Raw genomic sequence first — 13,636 nt, forward strand, 5'->3', positions numbered from 1 at the left:
CGTCTTTGAAGGACGTTACCCACCACATTTATACCTGTTTGTATTGTTTCCTTCTAACGGTTAGGTGATGCAGACCGGCTGGACCACACTTTGAAAGTCTTCACCCACGCTCCGCCTCCTGTCGTCAGCACTGCCAACATGGCGACGGCGGGAGCCGGCCACTTTGAGCTTCATTTGGGCTCTTCAGGAACCAATGGGTGACATCACGGACAGGCTGTCCATGTTTTTACAGTCTATCAGTACAACTCACTATTGCTAATGGTCAAAGACAAATACATGAAAGGCTCAGGATTAGAGGGTGTCACAATACCAAAAATTCAGTAGTCTGTGCCAATACCAGTTAAATAACACAATTCTTAATGCCGATTTCAATACCAAGGTAAAAAGGATTTTCTAAGATTCCATGTACTTTAACTTGAAACATGAACTTCTTTATTAAAATATTTGAAAAATATCACAATGTCATAACAAGACATACAAAACATGTGCAATAGAGCATAGAACAACAAAATAAAGTGTAATTAATGGTCATAGTGCAACAACTTGACATATTCCAGACTTCCAGACATCTTTTCAAAAGGTACTGTGCAAAAACAACAACAGTGTTTCTAACAGTTGCGTGACCAGAAACATTACAAACCCCGGGTAAATAGTAGATTTAATAGATGTATTTGAAAAATGGAGACAGCTAGAGTCCAAAAGGATGCCGAGTTGGCTAATTTCCTACTGAACAGGTAGCTAAGCATTAGCTTCAGGCTAATTTATTTTAGCTACAAGGGACGGGCATTTTATGTAATTTCAACGTTTGTTTACTCACATTGAATTATATAGCTAGAGTACCCGAGTTGGTTACTCGCAAAAACAATTGAGACACAGCCAGTAAAGTGATCCCGACAGGTCCTGGCTAACCGTGGATAACACCGCCATGCGAACCCTGCTAACGGCTAATGTTAAAGGAGGAGCAGGCAAGCGGTGCCGTGGCTGTTTACAACGTGTAGCCTGTTCAGCTGCCGTAGCCGACAACGGTGAGTTATTTGAAGCCAAGAGAGGGGGGCTGTAAATCGGAAAGAGAGGACCGTGAGTTTGCAGTGAACATGCCATTGTTTAGGTCGAGTAGAGTTGACTCTCGTTCATATTTTTTCGAAAGCTATGTACCGGAAGTGCCACTTGTTCATGACCTCCTTCTTCTGAATATATCGACTGGAACACTCTGAAGCGTATATTGCCCCCATCAGTTCCGGAAGAGGCGCAGCACCGATGCTGCTAACACTGCCATCATCGCTAACGGTGCCCACGTTGCTTCAAAAAAATGGGCATCGTCGGTGTTTTGTCATTTTAGAACCGGAAGGTGTCGGTATTATCGGTTCTCGTGACATCCCTACTCAGGATAGATGCTTAAAGAAATACTGAGTATCAAATACTCATCCCCTGTAGGCTTGACTGGTGGCTCTAAATTTTTGGAGCTTTCTTCTTGGTGCAGGACAGCAGCGTTAGTCAGCTTTGGTTTACAGCAAGTTCCAGTGGATTTCAGTGGTGTGAAAAAAAGTGTCAACATCTCTAGAAACTTCTCAAAGCACTACTGGTATAGAATCTTTGTTAAACAGTATGTTAAGTATTCTCCAAAATACCAGAACTTTGCTGATTGGCGAGCTTTCTCGTTTGCTCCTATTATAACAAATACGGCCATGGGAGTTTGCCGCCTAACAGCAAACATAAATATGGGCCCCTTCTTGCACAATGGAACTATAGCCTACGTTGTTTTTTGGGTGAGGGCGGTCCGGACGTCAAGAGGCAAAACTCTGACACAGAGGTATTGTATTTAGCTACAAGTATTTAGCCACAATTTGGCTAACAGCAAAAGTGTAAGTGAAATACACTTAACATATGGATCAACAGCAGAAAAAATTGTATGCTGCAGGAGTGGTTTGACAAAATTTGACTGATGTTTTGACAAATTTCAGCATTTTTTTTCACTGAGTGACTCTGTGCCACAATTGTAATCCATTGTTCCTCCATGAAGGAGCCACATCCAAACGTTTAAAGCCACTTTGCATGCCTACAAGGGACAGTTTATAACACTTTAAGATTGTGGGTGAAGTATATAACATAGTCGGCTACAGCATGATGCTCTGGTATTGGTGAGATAAGCAATGGACGTCCAATCAGAAACCAATGCAATTAGCAGGAAAAAAGGGAATTATTTCAGCTGTCTTGTTAAATGTCTAAATGAATGAACCAACAGCTTGTTCTAAAGCCACTTTGTATTTGCATGTTCCTCCATCCCCGTCAACATTAAGTATGCAGTTTAATAGAACATAACACAATACTGGAGTTCTGTTTGTCATTTATTCTACATTTTAAAGCCCTTCAACCAATTTCCTCACACAGATGGCACAGCAAATGCGATCAGGGATACCAGCACAATTGTCTCCATCACTCTGCAGCCATTTGTAACCCATATCAGTGATTTTCTTGGCAAACAGAAAACACTCAACCAAAGCAGAGGCTTATTGCATCCTTTTAAAATCCAATAGCTGGTATGAAATTGGATATTCTTAGGAGTCAGATGAACACTTCAGTGCAGAGCTGATGAGCACATTCACTCACTTTTATGTCTGGTGACTTGAATTACAACCAGTAGAGTAAGAACATCTATCATTAGCGCATTAGTGCGAGCGGAAATCAAATATTTATGTCACTTGGAAAGAGCTGTATAGGTGAATGCGGCGCACATGTGGATTACAGCAATTAAAAATTAAGGGGTAATTATTCATCTCATATCTTTTGTTTTCTGCCACCTGCATGCTCTTGTGGTCATTTTCAGCGCACCGTCTGGAAACATTTCCCCACAGCTTTTACATTGCTTATTTCCCGATAACCACACAGAGGCTTTACAAAATGAACCATTGATCACAGAGGAGAAAGATAAAGTAGTATAGATCAGGCGGCTAATTTGAATATGAATGAAGTGTTGGATCAATGAGTGACCATGCAGCATGCCTTCACACACAAGTCAACAAAACCAATATGGGTGGGGAAAATGGTAGATTTTCTGTATTGAAAGACATTATGGACACAAACATACAACAACACAAATGTTTTCTTGACTTCTCGCTCTTATGCCATTGTATTATTGTTCCAAGGTGGACTTTTGCGTTTCCTTCATCCTTCATTCTCTTCTCTTCCCTCTTAATGCTACACATGTTTTCAGTACAAGTCACAAGACTGTTGGCTGTGGACGAAGGACGAAAGTTGAAAAGTGTTTTAAAACAAGCTGATGACTTGAACTTTGACAGGTTTAGTTTGGTTCTGCTCTTTATGTGATCAAACAAGGGATATAGAGATACTGCTACTTACAGGTTTTCCAAATTGGAGCATGAGAATGAATAACGCAGACCTACTTTTCAATTGCATATGCTGATTATGGACTGGACAAGTTGATTAATCATGTAGTACATAAATGTTCCGAAATAGTTCCAAGAGCCTAAGATGACGTCTTCAAATTGGTTGTTTTGTCTGAAAAACTATAGAAAGCCCAAAGATATTCAATGTTCAATTATTTAAAAAGGAAAGTTATTAAAACAAATGTTTTGCATATTTCTTTAAATAATGATCAATCAATTAACTAAATCAACAACAAAGTATTTCTTTCTTCTTTTAATTCATTCTTTCAGCACTAGTTTTGTTTGGAAAAATGTAGAGGTAATAAAAGGGGAAAAAGACTGTGAAACAAATTAGGCCCTCAATGGAATTTCAGGAGTTTTAGAACCCAATTCAACATACAGACTAAATACACCTCGACATTCTAGCTCACCTGTTCTGAGTCCATTCATTTCTCTTCATCTTTCCCTATGATGCATTGGCTGAAAGACAGGAACGCTGCCTGGACAAATCGCCAGTCTTAATCAGAGAAATAACACTCACATTCAAAAAACCTGAAGTTTGACGCCAAATGTGATGCAGTCTGTAAGAAGGGACATCAACGTTTCTATTTCCTCAGGAAGCTCACGCTTTAGTGCGTAACTTTTTTCTAATAAAAGTCTGTTGCATCCAAGCCATTGCCAAATGAGTTGCTACAAAGCTAATTAACCCTATCGGTTCCACAAAACTCTCTTTGTATTTCTCAGCATGGCCATGTTTAGAAATTGGTGTCGTCCGGCGACTATCGTGCAGAAACTCGAGTGAAGATAATTACCTCTTCTGAACAGTCCATCGTGTTCTGAACAGTCCATTGTGTTTTTATAATCCTCCGTGTCCTCCTTGGCTACGTAGCAACTGTGTGGAGGATGGGTGGGTTTTAAACACTTTTAATGTAGATAGGAAAATTATGTCTTTATTTTATAAGTCCTTTATTGTTTCTGTTCTTACTTTTGCCATGCTTGCTTGGTATGGTAACCTGAACATCATGGACAAAAACCTCCTAAGCCATATTGTAAAGGTGGCTGGCAAGGTGATAGGTTTCCCACAGTCCCCCTTGATGGCTATCTTTGACCAGCAAGTACTTTGCAAGGCCCGGTCTATATTAGACTACACAAACCACCCCCTTCACTCTGAGTTCATAACACACCCCTCAGGGCGTAGATTTAGAGTAGTCCGGTTTAAGAGCAATAGGAGTAAAAACTCCTTTGTTCCAAGTGCAATAACTCGGCTTAATTTGCACATATAATGTCGAATTTTTTGGAGATTGCTCCTGTGGTGTAAAGTTGTGTTGTATATATTACATACAAGAAACATTTTTGAACTTAACATCTTTGTATTGTTGTCTTGTATAGTTGTTTGAATGTGTTTTTTTTTATCTTGCACTCCTGACTGCAGATCAAGTTTCCCATTTGGGATAATACAGTGATTGAACTGAACTACCATTTTTATTATCCAAACCACCTAACTTTCACATCTCCGACCCGTGGGAGAAAAACTGTAGGTGTGATCTTCCCGTTGTGCGACGACAGAGTGAGTCACTGCACTACATTCGAAAATAAACCAAAGCAATGCATTTGAACAGAAAATATGCAGCCTCATTAGAATGTCAGCAGACAAACAAAAACAATCCCACAAGCAATTAAGTGACATAAAAATGCTGCTGCACCGAAAAAAGCCAATTACTGTCAGATTGGCGTGAAGCTTTTAAACAAGTTTACATGGACGCAGGTTGCTCTAAGGTTGCCTATGTGGTAGATTTATGCATGTATGATTTTGGGAACATTGCTGCAGTGCCCTAAAATACTTTATTTATGTGGCGAGCTCAAGAATGATGAGACCGAACACAAATAAAATTATTTTTGTTGTTGGTTTTTATTCCCCGACTGAGCTTAATAAAGAACAGCGTTAATACTGATTTTTTTTATTTTTGAGGATTTAGGCCAATTATAGTTACAACCAAACAGAATGATAACTTTTTCCTATTTCCTTGTCTGACAAAACCATCAGCTTTAACAGTTCTCCTTAGCACTTGATGAACACTGGTGGGGGCTACCCACAGCAGCAGTACCCAGGCTCAAACTCATATTGCTCAACTTCATTAAACTGAACATCAGACGTTAGCTAACGCTAGACAACAGTAGTGGCACCTCTTTTCACTCCAGTGTGCAGCCTGTGCTCCAAGACACACACACCTGGATTTCAACACGCATATATCTCCCCTGCTAACCCCGCTGTTCAGTGTTGCCCTCAGCGTGGCGGAGATACGTACACAAAAATAATTTACAGATCTTACACATAAACAGAAATCCCCACCACGGCAGTCAGTCACCTACTGGTACTGCCATTTCCTTGTTTCTGGTGTCTCGGCAAAACTAGGCGCTAACGCGAGATTTGCCTTGCCCGCTACTCTATAGCATAACAATGCCCCCTTGAGGGAGAAAGAACGCTACTACAGTACTAATCCCACAAGCAAACTACGTAACACTTCTTAAGGAGGACACCCTTGTGTAACCCTTGTTCACCTGGCTACATTTATTTTTCTGTGGGAGTGACACCAGCTCAATATTTACAATCAATGCATTCTCACAAATGGGTCCGTATGATATTGCACAAAAATGTATGCACAACAAAACGTATGATATCCTACGAAATTAGGAGACCACCGGATGGTCACGTGACGCCGGGTGGTCACATGGCGCTGGCTGGCTACGAGGTCCATGACGCCGAGCGCCAGTTGCTAGTTGTTTAAGCTGCTACAGAGCTTCGTGACGCCGGCTACTGACCTCCGTCACAGTTCGGTCGTATCAGCGGCAGTTAGTAGATGAGTTTAGCCGAAAATGGGCGATTTTGAGCCGGATACAGAGCGCCGCCAGCTGCCGCTTGTTTCGGCGGAGGTTATGGTTAAATTTAGTCCATAAAATATAAGATGTATGTTGCTGCGACGAAAGTTAAGATTAGGCACCAAAATGAGTAGTTAAGATTAGGAAAAAGATTGTGGTTTGGATTAAAACACTCCCAAGGAACACGCATTTCCTGGGTGAAAGACTTTAATTTTTCCATGGTAGTGAACTCCCGCATTCTTATACAGCGGCCATAAATGTAGTAAATAAAGCAACAACAACATAAAACGTGGAATGTGGCCGGGTTGGCTCAGTGGGTAGAGCAGGCGCACATATACTGAGAGGCTTGTGCCTCGACACAGAGGTCCAGGGTTGGAGTCTGACCTGTGATGATTTCCTGCATGTCTTCCCCCTCTCTCCCCTTTCTCACCTAGCTGTCCTATTGATTAAAGGTGGAAAACCCTCCCCCCCCCAAAAAAGTGGAATGCTTACAGTGCTTAACTTTTCGTAGCTTACTGAACTAATGGTTAATGAGAAAAGGGTCTTACGATAAGATCTAAAAAAAAATCTAAAGAAATCTAAAACCTAATTTTGATGTAGCTGTTTAGAAGAAAGTTATCTTTTTGTAAGATCAGCTTTTAATCTAAAGCTTTTATGCATAATCTCAAATTTACACATTCAAAGTTCCTCCAGCCCCTTGTAGCATCAGTAAAGTTTCATTGAATTCACTTTTCTGACAGTGAACTAAAAAGAAGATGAGTTCAGTTCTTCTCCATCATAGATCACTGTCTCCGAGTGATATTGCCTAAAATATTAGGAGGCATTTCTTTGTGAGAAAATGTCAGTTTCAATTTGTCCTCTGTTGCTGAAAATGTTCTTGTAACTGCATTTCAGCAGCTGAAAGAAAAGGTATTAACATGTCAACACTTGTTTTTTTCAAGAAAATGACACATTTTTATTCATATGGAAACTGTTTTTTTTGTCTAAGTTAGGAAGTGGACTTTGTGAGATCAGATCCAACATAACAGTCAGATCATGTAGTTTAGAGAGGACACAGATAAGCACAAATGTAGTATTTCTGCTGCAAAAGCTTCCTGTGCTGCAACGATTGGTGATGCAATTTTCTCTGCTTCATTCCCTCACCCCGTCTCTCTGTCTCATGATCTATCTAATAGATATCCATATAGCATACCTGCACACTCACTCTGTTCATGATAACATAGCATGAGCCCGTGGCTGCATAAGTACGTAGTCATCTTATAGCAGGGGTGTTCAACGTTTTTAGGCCAAGGACCCCTTAGCTGAAAGAGAGTCAGAGTAGGGAATCTGTAGTAGGGGCTACAGATACTGTGTAAAATTAACAGTGGTGGAAAAAGTATTCAGATGATTTACTCCAGTAAAAGTAATAATACCACACTGTAAAAATACTGCAGTGAAAATGTATAAGTATGTAAGAGTAATTATTTTTTTTATTTTTCACATTATAAAAATTAGCCAAAAATTCTCTATGGTCCAATAGGCTTTTTTTGTAGAGCACATTGAGCTGCATATGTGTGAGAAATTTCAAGTCAATTGAACTTACGGTAGAGTTTAGATTCTCTGCCCGAGCCCGAGTCCGAACTTTTCCAGCGCTATCCTCGGGCCGGGCCCTTGATCAAGCATTTGTGTTTTTTTAATCATTACTTTATTAGCCTAATTCGGTGGGGAGAAAGCTATGCCTCTCCAGCTTCTCCCGTAGCTCTGGGTGTATGTCCTGCACTGACTTGAGTGTGAGGTAAACTGTGCTACATCGTGCAGCACTGTTGTCGGCCAGTGCGTCAGCATGCAGACCATGGCGAAGGACAGTATTAATTAGGTGATCGAGACAAGAAAGTCTCCTATATGGTTCCAGGGCTTTGATTATGTTGAGTAGAGTTTTTTTTTTACGTTTCTTCATTCAGATCCATTTGCGATCCATTCCATTCTGAATAAACAAACAGCAGTTTACATGCTTCATCCTTGTTGCATTACTGGTATTCATTAAGATAATTCTAAACAGATTTCTGTATTTCAAACAACTCGGAATTGTAGTTGAGAATGTCAGTTATAACGGCCCACGTATTAAAAAATTGTCTGGTTTAAATCGGGCTTGGGCTCATAATTACAGTTAATGTGTCGGGCGGGGCCGGGCTCGGACGCAACGTGCACAGGCTCGGGTAGGGTCGGGCTTGATATTTTGGGCCCGATTTAAGCTCTAACTTACGGCCTGAGGGGCGTTTTCTTTTCAAAACTGCTTTTTTGATCATTAATTGTAGTGCCACCATGTGGCAGATTGGGCTCATATTTCTTGGGAACCGAATGCACATTATTTCCAGTCATTGGGCCAAGTTTCGTGTTTGTAGCTCATCCAGCTCACGTGAATTTGAGCCGCGGCGCAAGACGACAAATAATACTAAACCGGGAGAAAAACATAGGTAAAAATGTCATTTCAATTAAATGATCTGGTAACTAAGCACAGATCCCTTCTGAAGCCAAAAGTCCTATTTGTCCAGCAAACTAAGAATTATAAATGGTGGTAGTCTGGGGAACTCCTCACGACTGCTAATATTAGTTCATAGTTAATTGACATTACCGTCTCAAGGGAAAGCCATCTGTCTTCTTACATATCAGTCCATAGCAGTTTTTTTCCTCCCAAAGTGAGTGCTGCAAGGACTGAAAAAAAGTGAAGTATGGATTAAAAAGATTTTGGAATGTAACATCCCTACCATTCATTAGCTGGCTGAGGCAGAGAATCAGGCTGCTTGTATGTGTAATTTAAAAATGCAAGTGGGAGATGTCAACATGATTAATTAGTAACTTATTTATAAGCACCATATTGATTTGCTGCAGTACAGAACACAGTTGCTGGTGTTTGAAAAAATAAATGTTTAGCTTTTATCGTGTTCTGTTTTAAGCCACGAGGGAAAGCAATAAATGTGGAGGTCGGATGTTGAGAATAACTGTGGGCAATATTAATAATATTTTTTATCACGGTATACCCCATCCAAATACCCAACAAATCAGGCTACTCAACAGCACCGATGCAGAAATCCTGTAAATCAAATCTGGTCCTGCTCATTGATTTGGAGAGCCAACCTGTCATAAGCAGTATAGCAACATTGAAATCACGTTCATCTCTAGATATATAATAATACATAATTTAATTTTCTCTCGGGCTAATAGTAATCCTTTTTCATTTTCTAATAAACGTGTTACAACTGTATTTTAGAACAAAGACGACAGCTCAGAAGTCAGCTTTAAGAAATCCAAACTTTATGGTTAAAATTGAGAATTGGGTGGTGACAAATATACATGATAATGGTTATACAAGTTACTTCTAATTGTATATGTGGTTAAAGGTTATGTGGACACTGCCAAAATATGTAGCCTAACAATTACCTTTGAGACCCAACTTGAAACGCAGAAATGTCATTATTCATTCAAGGCCAACAGCGGTGAATGTTCTCTAGTAAAAGGACTCCTTGTGAAAGCTAAGATGATGAAAGAAATTCAGTGGAAAGAATAATGAGAGCCTGCCTCTCGAATCTGCAGTTTATTTAAAAAAAGACTAGCTTATTTGTTAAATAAATAGTAATATAATATTATTATTAACATAATGACATTTTGTTGACATTTCTCCTGTCTGTGGGAGTACTTGACACTGGTGGTAATTTTTCTTATTAATAATAATCATTTATATTTTATTAATCCCACAAGGGGAAATTACAATGTTTTTCACTCACATTTTGTTGTTATTACACACAAGCTCAGTATCTATACATACACTAAATGGAGAAATGTCAGAGTGAGGGGGCTGCCCATGGAAAGGCGCACCGAGCAGTTGGGGGTTCGTTGCCTTGCTCAAGCGCACCTTGGCAGTGCCCAGGAGGTGAACTGGCACCTCTCCAGCTACCAGCCCACCACCATACTTTGGTCTGTATGGGACTTGAACCAGCAATCCTCCGGTTACCAACCTAACTCCCTACTGACTGAGCTACTGCCACCCCGTTCTGTTGTTATCATTTTCAGTCTTGGGTAGACACAGAATAAAAACTCTTAACTAGCTGTATTACTGTACTATTTACTACTATATAACAGCCTTGAACCAAAAAAAACAACACTCAGAGAGGTTTAACGAAAGGCCCTCAAAGCAGAGAGTAAAATCCCTTAACAGATACACATCTTCTCTTTGACTTCTAAAGCAGTTGCTTTTTCAAAGGTTACGCAGTCCGGTTAGCTCCGTCTTCTAACTCCCTTCCGGCTAGTTGCTGCCAAGGCCAGCTATTAGCGGCAACCCCTGCCTGGTCTGACGGTGGCGGGGTGGTGGGGGTGGGGGTGGTTTGGATTGACCGCTGCAGGGCTGAAGGGTGGAAGGTCAAGGCTGGAGCAGTGCAGCGATGGGACTCAGGGGGAGGAAGATGTGTAGCCCTGTGGACACACTCTACATGAAATGTCTCTACCTCTGGCTGCCTGGAGTGATGGATAGATAGAGAGAGGAGGAGTGAGGAGGCAGCGTGAGGATTTGAACGGGTGGAGGGAGTAAGGAGAGGGGTAGATGGACAGAGATGGAGAGAGACAAAGGCCGAGGTCAATAGCCTTCAAGGCAACAGATAGATGCAGTCGCTTCAGTATCACAAGTGTAGACAGTATGAGAGGCAGCTACTAAATTGTCCAAAAAACAAATAGGAGAAGAAGTCTGCACCTGTGCCATTTATGCTATCAAGACAATAAAAGACATGAGAAAGTAAGATGTCATGGTCCAATGGGCTAAAGGGACCGTACCAGTGGTTTTAAATGTTTTAGCTCATTTATTATAAACCACCTTCTGTATACTTTACATCAAGTAAAGTTCGAATATGACAATATTCCAAATTTGATACAGTTCATGTAAACGACATATTCTGTTTGGATATTGCATGCTCCAACAAGTCCACCATGGGTGGAAAACTTTGAAAAAAAAATTCTATTTTGCACAGCTACATGTAAACAGGAATATTAGTGGAATATAAACTCTCATTAGCCAGTTGGAATATCTTCTTTTTTTAAATAAGTGCAAAACCGGAATATTATGTGCATGTTAACGTAGTCAATGAGTACGTTTACATGCACACCAATATTCCACCATTATTCAGAATATGACAATATTCCAAAATTAATACAGGTCATGTAAACAGCATATTCCGGTTGGATATTCTGAATAAGGCCTTTTTCCGAATATAGCATTTTCCGATTAAGACATGTGGGATATTCCGGTATCATTCAGGTTTTAGAGGCATTCTTAAGAAATGTATACAGCGCGTTCGGAATATGCGTCTCAAGCAGGGTTTTTACCACAGGCTTATGGTCAGCTCTGTGCGTTGCTATGGTTGCTGTACACAAACCAACCAGCCAACAGTTTGCAAGGCTGCGGAACCGATAAGAAGGAGACAGCAACTTTTAAACATTATTAAAGACTCAGTAGGTTTTGGGATATGCGCACACATCGCTACGCTGACCTTTTCAAGAAGCTGGTTGGAGGAATGAAAGAGGGACGCTGTGTTCACGCGGTCCAACAAGTCCGCCACCGGTGGTGAACTTTGAAAAAATCACATTTTGCACGGCTACATGTAAACGGGAACATAAGTGGAATATTCACTTTCATTAGCCATGAAAACAGCTTAGTCGGAATGTTGTCTTTTTCGGAATAAGGGCAAATAAATAATTGACTCTTGACTCCAGCCACTCCCTCCCGCCCAGCAATAACCCCTGTCCCACCAGTCCCAGTTCCCCACCTCCTCACCTGTTCCCACTTACCCTCATCAGCCCTGTAGTTGCCTGACCTTCCCCGCCCACCTGCTTCCCATTTGCGCTAATCAGCCCAGTTGCACATATACCGGTTCATTTCCACTTGTGATCTGTCAGGTCTGTAAAGTTGCTTTGTGACATTTTTGCTTCATACCTCTAGCTGCATTAGGCTCCTTCCCCTGTTGCCTCCTCACACCAGCCATGACAATCATTTATATTTTAAAGTTATATTTTTGTATCAAACTTTTATACAAACACAAACATCACCGTGTTTGGAGATAGATGAGTTTCACTAGACATATGGCAATGAAACTGCAGGCGACTATAATGAAACATGTTTGTGATGTAGTATGCAACATGAGCACGTTTAAAGAGGCTATATTCATTTTAATACCGTATGGAAACCAATAACTGTAAAACAGTACATGAAAAATGTATAAAATACATAAAAAATTCTAAAATAGCATCATCTTTTTTCCCTAACTGACTAATATGCAGGTTGCTTTTCCCTTTTGACGGCATATTTGATCTATGTCTTTGAGCCAACACATCCCAAAGAAAACACGCAGTATCAAACCTGTTTGTTCACACTTACCGAGGGATACAGAGAGGAGGCAGTCATATTGACACTCCTACAGAAAACGCTTACAGACAAAAACATTCAGCTGAGCAGAGCTGGAAAGAATACTAACATATTAAACTCAAAGAGAAGTAAAGTTACTTTAGACAGCAGTATGCTTTGTACTGCCAACACCAAACTTTTATCTTTCCTAGCCAGAGGGCGAACTTTGAAAACAATATTAAGCTCTGAGAGCCATTCAGATGTTTCCCGTTTAGGTTCCAGTCGATACCCGACTCGTAGGTTTGGTGTGTTTCAGATGTTCAGACTGTTTGGGTGAAACGTTTGCAGACAAGTCTGAAAATCCTGAGGTTAAGCCCAGAAGATAAAGTGTATGCATAGCAATTAACCCACAGAAATGGCAACCTTAACAGTCCCTTCAGCACGATACTAAATAACAATGAGTAATAATGAGTTTCTGTCTTAATACCTGCCTTGAATATTAATCAATTCAAATGAAATTCGTGAGAAAAGTGGCTAGATGTGGCAAACACAATCTGTTCCAAACCAAACAAGTTCATATTTCCACCATTAATTCTAATGTGTTTAGTTAAGACTTTAAAAAAGTTATTGGCCCCAACGTGTGATGCCTTGTTTGAAAATGCTGCCAGCATTTGTTATACTGCCTATGTATTTAAATTTTTGTTTAAATAGTGTAGACGTAAGGAATGAGTCAGATGGTGTAAGAGAATGATTTAAATGTGGTGTTTAGTGTACACCGTATTTAGTGTACACCGTATTTCGATATGTGTCAGTAAGTGAACCAGAGTCTTGCATGCTCACAGCGTCTCATGTGGACCTAAGCGTCAAGCGAGCTGTTTTATCCAACTACTGTCAGGAGGAGGGATACAAATGGAAAATAAAATAAAGCTTATTAAAAATATGCAGGCATAGCAGAAACATCCTCCCAAATGCCTGCAAATTACTCCCATTCGCATTTGCTTGCATGTATCTT

Source organism: Sander lucioperca, chromosome 15, assembly GCF_008315115.2.
Source record: "Sander lucioperca isolate FBNREF2018 chromosome 15, SLUC_FBN_1.2, whole genome shotgun sequence".
In the NCBI taxonomy this organism is placed as follows: domain Eukaryota; kingdom Metazoa; phylum Chordata; class Actinopteri; order Perciformes; family Percidae; genus Sander; species Sander lucioperca.